The sequence below is a fragment of the Gorilla gorilla genome, chromosome 3, assembly GCF_029281585.2.
Source record: "Gorilla gorilla gorilla isolate KB3781 chromosome 3, NHGRI_mGorGor1-v2.1_pri, whole genome shotgun sequence".
Classification (NCBI taxonomy): Eukaryota; Metazoa; Chordata; class Mammalia; order Primates; family Hominidae; genus Gorilla; species Gorilla gorilla.
Window position 1 is genome coordinate 22034541 of NC_073227.2, and position 10415 is coordinate 22044955.

The window sequence follows — 10415 nt, forward strand, 5'->3', positions numbered from 1 at the left end:
CCAGGTACCAGTAAGATAGGGGCACTCTCCATGCCCTAGAACCTGCTAAAATTATGCACACAAGCCAGTCCTAATGCTTACCCTGTCTCACCCATTTCTCTGGAAACCACAACAAAGGCTCTTGCCCCCAGTTCCCCTTCTGCCCTCTGCCCAGGGATCAGACCCTGCTGCTTCCCTGCATGGCCTTGCATAGAGTGGCATGAGAACTGTGAGAGGACTTCTTCCTTCATGACAGTCATTTCTGTGCCTGTGTGTCTTACCATACCTGATTAAAACAGTCCCGGGTACCCATTGAAAAAAGACCTGATTAAAGGGTTTAGGGAACTGTTTGGATTTCAGAAAGGATGGAGCCTGAAGGGAGAGAGGGATGTGGTGAGTAAGAAGGCTGCAGAAATGAGCAGCACTCACATCCTGGGGAATATGGCAGGGATGAAAGAAGACAGCCAGAGACAACCCAGCACCGGGCAGCTCCACTGACAGAAGCCTTGGCTGGGGAACCAGAAACCTATGCTGTTCATCAGCCCTCTGTCGAGTCGTGACCACCGTAAGTTATCTGAATTTCCCTACAGGAGACAGCAAAGGCCCTTGTGCATCCCTCTTGTGGCAGTAATAAAGGTGGTTGGAGGCTGAGAGCCAGAGTCCCTGTCCTAAGCAGGTTTTCAGGGAGATAACTCAGAGAGAGTGTGGAGTCTAACAGTACAGTTTTGGAAAAGAAAACAGGCGAAGTCCCTGGAGAATAACAGACAGCCAGTTTGGGCCTCAAAAGTAGCTCTGGCAGCCTTATCAGTCAAAAGGCTTCTCGGAGAAAGCATTTCCAGGGCCCTATCTGTGCTGCCACAGTGGCAACCTACCCTCCCGTGGGCTCAACCCTTCCAAGCTCTGATGAAAGGACTGGCCTGGAACACCTTTAGTCAATTCCCCTTTATCTCTTCCTGAGGGAGGATAATCCTCTGTTTTGCAGTCTCTTTCCATCCAGCATGTAGCATCTATCGATTTTTATAGCTGTTTTTGCCAGTCAGTACGGGTGCTGAAGGAGAAAGACATGCAGGTCTGAAGTTCTGAACTTGAGGAAGGAGTTCAGACTCTTGAAAGTAACCACTCTTTTTCTTCTTCTTCTTCTTTTTTTTTTAAAGTGCCAGATCCTATGGGATATAGTACACAGGTCCTCTCTGAGGAATGCACAGTTATTCTGGTTTAATCGTTTTATTCCTTTCACATCATCACCAAAACAAAACTCTCTTCCTGATTATTTGTTCATGAGAATACATAGTGGCACAATGTTACATCCAACACCATCTTACTTACGTGTTCTTAGGCACAGACATTACAGCAACAAAAGGTCAAATCATAGCATCTCAGATTTGGAATAATCATTAGGTAGGTACTTGTGGCTCATAAAACACTTTCTCCTTTGTTATGTAGTACAATTCTTACATGGAATCAGTGTTTTATGGATTAGGAATTTGAGCCATAGAGGGAAGGTCATTTATTCTATCAGAAAATATCCACTGAGCATCCTCTTTGGGACCAGTATTATTCTAGGTGCTGGGGATCCGGTGTAACCAGAAGACAGGAACTCCCTGCCTTCCTGGAACATATTCATAAGTAAGGCGTTCTGGAAACTGACTTGTACTCAAGTTTCCTGTGATAAGTGCAACAAGAATGATTTCTGAGGCTGTTTAGAGTGAAGCTTTGCCACTCCATAGCTGTGTAATCTTGGTCAAATTACTGAACTCACTTGAATCTCTGTTTAAGATACAGAAAATGACTGTACCTGACTCAAGGGGTTGCTGAGAAGTTAATGGATTATGGAGGTCAAATACCTGGCCCACAGCAAGGACTAGATAAAGGACAATTGTTATCACTGCACATGAACAGCTGTAAAGGCTTGGAATTAGAAGTCATTTCTTCCCACTGGATGACAGGAGCAGAGAAACCTTCTCAGAGGAGGTTACCTTGACCTGGGCATTACAGGACAGGCCTTTATTCTTGGGAAATGATCTTTTTCTATCTGTTAGAAAAATACTTGATTGAGACCCATTTAACAAGTCTTTTGTGTAAAGACATTAATTTCCCACTAGAAAAATTTTATTCTGGAACTTGTGAGTTCATGTCAACATATTGAAAGTGAGAGTCATAAAAAGGCAGCTGAGTGACAGGATGCAGAAATGCAACCAATATGAAATTCAGTTCAGTTCTTTTACAAACCTTCCCCTACAGTAACAAAGAGTGGGCTCTGTAGTCAGGCAGAAAGACTGCATTGGACCCTGGTTCCTCCATGTATTAGATGTGTGCCTCAAATAAGTGCAGTAAACCCTGTGGGTCTCAGTCCTTCATCTATGAGTTAGGAAGAACATTTCCTACATCTTGGGGATAATGCTTATAAAGCACTTAACATGATGCCTGGCTAATGAAGGACAGCTGAAAACATAAAATTAATGCACCCAAGACTGGTTTCTTCTTGCATAATTGCTTTGGCTAATGGCACAATGTGGGGAGAAAGAGCCGTGTGTCCAGTCCTGGGCCTGTCCCTAACTCAGCAATGGCCATAGGCCAGTCGATTGCCCATTCTTTCTTTCCATTTTCTCCTCTGTAAAATGAATACTGGCACCAAACCTGGGTGCTTAGACCTTTTCTGTAGCCCAGAGGAGGTCCTAGAAGCTGCTCCAGGTGTTTTCATTGTTCCAAAAAGCCTGCTGGATACCTTATGGGTAGGCTAAATAAAAGTACACAGGCTAGGAAAAATGATTTTTGTAGTATCATTCCTTTGTTTAAAATTCTCCAAGGCTCTCCATTTTTCTTGGGGGTAAAGGCCAGTGTCTTTCCAACATCATACATGGTCTTGCACCATCTTTTTTTTTCCTCAGCCCCACTACCTTTGTGGATCATCTGAGACTGTCCTAGGATTTTGTCCAGTCTGCACTAAGTGACTGTTTCTCAGATACTCTGGGCATGCTTTGGTTTTCCAGCCTTTGCTTAGAATGCTTACCTTAGAATGATATTGTATGAATGACTCTTACCACCTTTAACTAGCACCCCATGAATCCTATTGATATGGTTTGCCTCTGTGTCCCCACCCAAATCTTATCTTGAATTGTACTCCCATAATTCCCATGTGTTGTGGGAGGGACCCAGTTGGAGATAATTTGAATCATGGGGATAGTTCCCCCATACTGTTCTCATGGTAGTGAATAAGTCTTATGAGATCTGATGGTTTTAACAGGGGTTTCTGCTTTTGCATCTTCCTGATTTTCTCTTGCCACCACCATGTAAAAAGTGCCTTTTGCCTCCCATCATGATTCTGAGGCCTCCCCAGTCATGTGGAACTACAAGTCCAATTAAACCTCTTTTTTCTTCCCAGTCTCATGTGCGTCTTTATCAGCAACATGAAAACAGACTAATATAGTAAATTGGTACCAGGAGTGGGGGTGTTGCAGAAAAGATACATGAAAATGTGGAAGCAACTTTGGAACTGGGTAACAGGCAGAGGTTGGAACAGTTTGGAGGGCTCAGAAGAACACAGGAAAATGTGGAAAAGTTTGTAACTTTCTAGAGACTTGTTGAATGGCTTTGACCAAAAGCCTGATAGCGATATGGAAAATAAGGTCCAGGCTGAGGTGGTCTCAGATGGAGATGAGGCACTTGTTGGTAACTGGAGCAAAGGTGACTCTTGTTATGTTTTAGCAAAAAGACTGGCAGCATTTTGCCCCTGATGTAGAGATTTGTGGAAATTTGAACTTGAGAGAGATGATTTAGAGTATCTGGTGGGAGAAATTTCTAAACAGCAAGGCATTCAAGAGGTGACTTGGGTGCTATTAAAAGCATTCAGCTTTTTAAGGGAAGCAGAGCATAAAAGTTTAGAAAATTTGCAGCCTGAAAATATGATAGAAAAGAAAAACCGATTTTCTGAGAAGAAATTCAAGCCAGCTGCAGAAATTTGCATAAGTAATGAGGAGCCAAATGTTAATCCCCTAGACAATGGGAAAAATGTCTCCAGGGCATGTCAGAGGTCTTCATGACAGCCCTTCCCATGACAGGCCAGGACATCTATGAGAAAATGGTTTCATGGGCCTGGCCCAGGGTCCCCATGCTGTGTGCACCTAGGAACTTGGTGCCCTATGTCCCACCCACTCCAGCCATGGCTGAAAGGGGTCAACATGGAGCTCGGGCCGTGGTTTCAAAGGGTGCAAGCCCCAAGGTTTGAGAGCTTCCACATGGTGTTCAATCTGCAAGTCCACAGAAGTCAAGAAGTGGGGTTTAGGAACCTCCTCCTAGATTTCAGAAGATGTATGAACATGCCTGGATGCCCAGGCAGAAGTTTGCTGCAAGGGTAGGGTCCTAATGGAGAACCTCTGCTAGGGCAGTGCAGATGGGAAATGTGGGGTCAGAGCCCCCACACAGAGTCCCTACTGGGGCACCACCTAGGGGAGCTGTGAGAAGAGGGCCACCATCTTCCAGACCCCAGAATGGTAGATCCACTGACAGCTTGTACTGTTTGTCTGGAAAAGCCACAGACACTCACGCCAGCCTATGAAAGCAGCTGGGAGGGAGGCTGTATCCTGCAAAGCCCCAGGGGCAGAGCTGCCCAAGACCATGGGAACCCACCTCTTGCATCAGCATGACCTGGATGTAAGACCTGGAGTCAAAGGAGATCATTTTGGAGCTTTAAAATTTGTCTTCCCCACTGGACTTTGGACTCAAATGGGCCCTGTAACCACTTGGTTTTGGCCAGTTTCTTCCATTTGGAATGGCTGTATTTATACAAATCCTGTATCTCCATTGTATCTAGGAAGTAACTAGCTTGCTTTTGATTTTACAGCCTCATAGGTGGAAGGGACTTGCCTTGTCTCAGATGAGACTTTGGACTATGAACTTTTGGATTAATGCTGAAATGAGTTAAGACTTTGAGGGACTGTTGGGAAGGCATAATTGGTTTTGAAATGTGAGGACATGAGATTTGGAGGGACCAGGGGCAGAATTATATGGTTTGGCTCTGTGTCCCCACCAAAATCTCATCTTGATTTGTACTCCCTTAATTCCCATGTGTTGTGGGAGGGACCCAGTGGGAGAGAATTTGAAGCATGGGGGTGGTTTCCCCCATACTGTTCTCATGGTAGTGAATAAGTCTCATGAGATCTGATGGTTTTATCAGGGGTTTCCACTTTTGTATCTTCCTCATTTTCTCTTGCCACCACCATGTAAGAAGTGCCTTTCATCTCCTGCTATGATTCTGAGGCCTCCCCAGCAATGTGGAACTGTAAGTCCAATTAAACCTCTTTTTCTTCCCAGTCTCGGGTACATCTTTATCAGCAGTGTGAAAATGGACTAATACACCTATGCTCAGTACTCTTAAATTACAGCCTCCCTTCCCCACATTCATCACCACTATCCCCTGACATCTCATGACTCCCTCTCTTACCTTGCATTGCATTTTCCAGTGGCACTAATCATGACATGATATACAATGTAATTTGCTTTTTCTTGGTAAATTTTGTTTTGACTTTATGTTTAAACTAGAATTAATGCTGCACGAGGACCTAGAATTTTGTTCACTGTTGTATCCCAAGTATGGCAAACAATGCCTGGGTCATAGCAGGTATTTACTGTATTCATGATTATTGAGTGAACGGAGACACTTTGGCTGGAAGTCTATTAACTCAGTAAAAGCACATGGGTTATTTCTTGAAAGAAATTCCTATTGGAAATTCTAAATACAAAAATGGGGAAACAAAGTATTTCTTAATAAATATAGTTTGCTTAACATGAACACAAAAGATTGCTAGACACAATCTTTCAAAGGAATATAGGTGAATATTAGTGAAGTCATAGACTCTTGATGGTGAATGTTGTAAACGAAAATATCTTCTAAGAGTCCACTAGATATCTAAAATTTCTTTCCTTTTTTTTTTTTTGAGACTGAGTCTCGCTCTGTCACCCAGACTGAAAGGCTGAAGTGCAGTGGCGTGATCTCAGCTCACTGCAACCTCTGCCTCCTGGGTTCAAGCAATTCTCCTGCCCCATCCTCCTGAATAGCTGGGATTACAGGCATGCACCACCATGGCCACCTAATTTTTGTATTTTTAGTAGAGACAGAGTTTCACCATGCTGGCCAGGCTGGTCTCGAACTCCTGACCTCAGGTGATCTGCCCACCTCGGCCTCTCAAAGTGCTGGGATTACAGGTGTGAGCCACCATGTCTGGCCTGAAATTTCTTAAAAGTGTGTGAATGTGAGTTGTGGGGACTGTCAAGGGGAAGTCAGAATTGTGCTTTCTGAGCAGAGACCATCATATTGAACCCAGTGTCATAGTAGGTACTCAGTAAATCATTATGGATCTGTTTTGAAATGAGTTTAGATAAAAATACTGTCTCTTTTTTTTTAAGCAAGACTGGGAACTTAAGGAGAAATATTTTTATTATTTTATTAAGTGAAATAAACCAAGGAGACACAATATTTTATGCCCTGATTATCTCTTTTCATCAACTTGCCCTTTGTTACCATGGGGAAACTAGAGGCAATAATTAAAGAATTAAACCTCCTTTATTCACTTATGCAGTGCACACTATCACATGCCATTTGATGTTTATTTTCCCGATGAAGGGAGTTTAACTTATTTATTTTTCTTCTCTTGGGGACTAGTTGTCTGACCCACGGAAGCCTCCAGGTTTGGCTGGAAATGGCCTCCATTTTCACTCTCCTATGGACTCACTCACCTATGGGCAGGTAAAGAAATGTGCCGGGTGATTTAATGAAATCAAATCTTCATCCACCTTGGCTAGCAATAGATGGAGAAGCTCCCCATGGTTAGGAGGGAGTTCTTTCTTATCCCTGAGACACTTTCTCTTTGCATCCGACAAAGCTGGTTTCAGAGACTGCAGATCTTATTTTCACACAAGTGTCCAAGGTGAACCTAAATCCACTCCTTTATTCCGCATGGTACAACCAAGGCATGAAAGAATGATTAACAGGGCTCCCAGATAACAGAAGCGAATTAACTCTAGAGGGTACTACTTGATATTTTATTGTATGGGATACCTGCTACCTAACAGTAGTCTCAATTTCCCTACAACCTATCTCCCTACCTTGCCCTTAAGTCTAAAAGCTATCTTGAGTCAAGGGCCAGTTTTCTGCCACCTTCTTTTTCAGTATGTTCAGATGCATTAAAATCTTAACTAAAGAGAGTGGGCTCAGAGAATGATGACCATTCCTTGGTCCTGCCCATCTAATCCTTGCCTTACAAGGCTGGGTTTTCTATAACAGAACCTGCCTCTTCCTTGATGTCTAAAACTGGGAAAAATCAGACCCTTTAGAATTGACAAAGTTTTTCTTCTCCCAAGGATGTAAACTTAGTTTACAGCTCCGACTAGCAAGCCCTCCTGAGCAGAGTGTGACACACTCCCACCCTCATACGATACCTCTCTGTGCCTCAATTTCTCATAAGCAAAATGAAGATATACTGGTACCTCTTCGGTTTTAAGTACTAAATATAAATGACTTTTAAAAAGTACCAAGCACATAGTAAATGCCATTTAAATTCTAACTGCCATTGTATCTTTAGGCTCAAACACAAGTAACCCTAATATAAGCTGGGGCTTTATATGAGGCAGTCTTTTGGGGGAGTTATATTCAAAGCAGCACAGACTGACAACCCAAACATAGCTTAAGATAACTCAGATTTTTACTCTTGATCTTGAGAAGCATCCAGGAAGAGGAAATTTGTTATAATCACAAGAAGAGAACCTATGATTGCCAAATGTGTTCTGGGTCTGATCACGGGGTATTGGATACATGGCAGCAAGTCCAGGGCTGAACTGAAGGTGTGTGTACTGGTAGAGAATATAGAAAGCAGGTGCAGTGACAGAATGGACAATACATCTTGTAGTAAAGTGAAAACAGTAGTAATAGCTAACATTCATTCAATGATCACTAAGTTCTAGGCACTGCACTAAGATATTTATATACACTAATCTCATTTAATATTCACAACATTACAATGAGGTAGGCATTATTAATACCTCTATACTTCTACTGTGCCTGTTTTATAAGTAAGGAAGCTGAAGATCAGAGAGGTTAACTTACTAAACTGAGGCCACACAGCTTCTAAGTGGCAAGGCTGGAAACTTCCAATAAAAATATATCTGTCTGATTCAAGAACCCAATCATCCTATTAAGAGTCAGGCATTGTAAAATGAATTAGATGCCAAACTCAAAGAGCTGAAGCTGACAGGTGGTTAGAAATGGGAAGTATTAGTCCAAGTGGAGCACTGTAGTTTAAATATGTTTCCCAAATTTCTTGTGTTGGAAACTCAATTCTCAAATCCATATGTCAGCTGGAGATGGGGTCTTTGCAAGGTAATTAGGATTAGATAAAGTTGTCAGGGTGGAGCCTCCACTATGAGAACAACAGCTTCATAAGAGAGGGAGAGAGACCTGAGCTGGCATGTGTGCTCTTGCCCTCTCGCCATGTGATACCCTCTGCCATGTTATGACACAGCAAGAAGGCTCTCACCAGATGCCAGCATCATGCTCTTGGAACTCCCAGCCTCCAGAACTGTGAGATGAATAAAATTCCTTTCTTTATAAGTTACCTAATCTGTGATATTCTGTTACAGCAACAGAAAATGGGCTAAGACATGGAGCAAGGGGCAGAACGACTCTTGAAGATGCTGAGCAACTTCTGGTATGTTTGCTTATTTTATACACACTTTGCCATTCTCTTGGGATATGAATTTTTATGCTAAAGCAACAATACTACATGCAATGCTGGGGAAAATATCTTGTAAGTTATGGTGCATGTCTTGTTTGTTTCATCCTTCATTCTACAATGAATACAGAATGTGCTACCACTGAATCATGTACTGTGACTACAGATTTAAAGAAACTCTGTTACCGAGGACCTGAGTCCAGGGGAGGAAAACAACATTTATTATACAATGAAATGAGAGATAAAACATAGTTCACGATGAGAAGGAAGCCTTGGTCTGCCTCTGGGAGTGAGGCAGGCTTCCTGGAGGAGGTAACCCTTGAGGACAGCTCTGGAAAAAGGAGCAGGAATTTGTCAAGTGCATAAGGGATGTGGAGGAAGGCATTCCAGGCACAGAAAATTGCCCTTCCTGTCTGAATTCCACATTGTTCTTGCCTGTGTTAAGATGCTTAGGTATTTGCTAAACATGCTTCTTACCAGGGGCAATGCTGCTTTTTTAAAGGACACAATTAATTAGGTCTCAGGATATTGGTAATCAGGAAGAGTGTAGCATTGATGATATTTTCCTCAGACTTCCAGCACACATGCTAGCTACGTGCCCCTCCCTCACTGGCTTCAACCTGTGCCCAGAGGCAGTTTGACCCTCACATCTTCCTGCCTTACTTTTGGCCTTGAGAATCCAGGTGTCAGTAGGTGCCTTTGCCTCTCTTTGATGGAGCTGTGTTTTGCCTCCTTTCCAGTTGGTGCCCTCCTTGACTCTGGCAGGTGTCCAAGCCCTGTTGTTCTCCCTGCACAGGGCGGCTAAGCAATGCTTTGTAAATTATGCACCAGTCCCACAATGTTTGGGGAGCCTGTGGACCCCTTTTGTCTACATGGAGGTAAATTATTTAGCAAAGGCAATTTAAATGATTCAGAGGGGATGGCGTGAAGTCTGGCTGTGGAACAGCTTGTCTGGGGAAATGTAACTGACCCTGGCAAGCGGAGGACTCAGTTCCAAAGCAGAGCTGAGCACATTTTACCTGCTCCCTAGATCCTGTAGGTTCCATGCCCTGCCTGTCTCCAGACACTGTCCCACGTTAATAATCATTATAATTTAAAAGTCTATGATCTCATTTGGTGCTTGTTTCGCGTCTGCAGCAGCGAGGTTTATAATAGTGTGGTCTGGGGAAGCAAGCTGGGTCTGGACAGGTTTTGTTATGAGTCCTGCTTTTCTAACCTGTGAGACCTCAGTTTCCTCTTCTGTAAATTAGGGATAATAAAAGCAACTTTTAATTGTTAACATCTCCATTTGACTATCTAATCTAAGGAATCTGGCCAAGACAAGCTCCTTAATATTCTGCCCCATGCTGTCCACAAACCTGCCCTAGGAATAGTGTCTCCATCTCAGTAAATGAGAACTTTTTACTCAGTTACTCAGGACCCAGCCCTGCACATCATATTTGATTCGCTTCTCTCCTGCAGCCTCCACAGTGAATCTCTTCACTGGTCCTCTCTGCCCTACTCCCAAACACATAGCCCGTGGGATCCTTCTCACCAGGTCTTCTGCAGCTCTCCAGCTGAAGCCTCTGTCAGTTCAGCTGTGCTGTTGAAAAGCCCCCTTACTCATTCTCCTGCAGCTGCCTTTACCTCTCCAACCCTGTCTCATCCCCATCAAGCAATCAAGACTTTCTTTAAAAAATAAACAATAATAAATAAATTGGATGATATTCTTCC

The 10415-nt window shown here is 43.2% G+C and overlaps 1 long non-coding RNA gene across 1 annotated transcript in view; it reads left to right on the plus strand.

The window, feature by feature from the left end:
• Positions 1-8678, plus strand: part of LOC109026441 (uncharacterized) — a 176524-nt gene extending 167846 nt beyond the window's left edge. The window contains exon 3 of the long non-coding RNA XR_002005477.2: positions 8611-8678. This is a non-coding gene — a long non-coding RNA (uncharacterized lncRNA). The remainder of the gene's footprint in view (positions 1-8610) is intronic.
• Positions 8679-10415: the final 1737 nt, after the last annotated feature.